The sequence below is a fragment of the Mastomys coucha genome, unplaced genomic scaffold (assembly GCF_008632895.1).
Source record: "Mastomys coucha isolate ucsf_1 unplaced genomic scaffold, UCSF_Mcou_1 pScaffold23, whole genome shotgun sequence".
NCBI lineage: Eukaryota > Metazoa > Chordata > Mammalia > Rodentia > Muridae > Mastomys > Mastomys coucha.
Window position 1 is genome coordinate 102,193,803 of NW_022196906.1, and position 1,175 is coordinate 102,194,977.

Below are 1,175 nucleotides of genomic sequence, written 5' to 3' on the forward strand. Positions count from 1 at the left end.
AGGCTGGCCTCGAACTCAGAAATCCGCCTGCCTCTGCCTCCCAAGTGCTGGGATTAAAGGCGTGTGTGTGCCATCACTGCCTGGCCCAATCCAGGATCTTATAATAGGTCCCAGGCTAGCCTGAGTGAGACTTGTGATTTTCTTGCCTTAGCATCTCAAGTGTGAGTCCAAGGGATTCACTACCATGAGTGGCCGAGAAGGAACGCTTCTGAGGTTCTTTGACGTGAGGGATAAGGCCAGTGAGTGGTTAGATTTCTGTGTCTGGAGTTACTAAGAGGAGTAATTTTGGACTAAAAATTTGTTTTGCATGAGCTGGTTGTGCCTGTGATTCTAGCACTAGGGAGGTGGAAATAGAAGGATTAAGAGATCAAGGTATTTTTGACTACACAGCAAACCCAAAGTCTACCTGGAAGACGTGAGGTCTTGTCTCAAAAAAGGAGAAATGAGGGGTGTGGGAGGGACACAGAAGCTAAGAGAAAAGAGCAAAGTGGAAGTTACAGTGAACTCACAACACGCTGCTGAGCGCTGGAGCCATGTAAGAATAGAGAAGTGCCCACTAGGTGGAGCTACATGAAGGTCCTTGGTGCCCTTGCCACAGAGTGGGCCAGAAGTCCCACTGGTGTAGAAGGCTAGCTGGCAGTCACTACAGGGGTCTGTATGGATCTACTGGGTGGGAAAGGGAAAATGAGATAGCAGCTAGGGGAAGATTCAGGGACTGAGTCTATGGGTTTACAAGATGATGAAAATCACTCAGGAGGTAGAAAGAGAGGCAGGATCACCGCCTCACGCAAAGGAACAAGGGCTGGGGAGATAGTTCAGTGGCAACTTCTTAGCTAGCAGCTGCAAAGCTCTAGGTTCAATTCCTGGGACTACAAAATAAATAAATACCCAGTAACTACTGATATTTTAATTTAGTACCTGTTTAAAAAACAAAGCAAGACAAAAAAGAGAAAGAAAAGAATGAACAAAACCTAAAAAACCAGGGCTGGAGAGGAGCTTAGAACACTTGCTGTTTCAGAGAGGCCAAGCTGGTTCTCAGCACTCACGCTGGGAGGCTGCGAGTGTGTGCACGGAACTCACGCTGGGAGGCTGCGAGTGCGAGTGCATGGAACTCACGCTGGGAGGCTGCGAGTGTGCGCATGGAACTCACGCTGGGAGGCTGCGAGTGCGTGGAA

The 1,175-nt window shown here is 48.8% G+C and overlaps 1 protein-coding gene across 1 annotated transcript in view; it reads left to right on the top strand.

Moving 5' to 3' along the window:
* Lamb2 (laminin subunit beta 2) overlaps positions 1–1,175 on the top strand; it is a 13,187-nt gene that overhangs the window by 5,360 nt on the left and 6,652 nt on the right. The gene's annotated exons all lie outside the window — the stretch shown is intronic.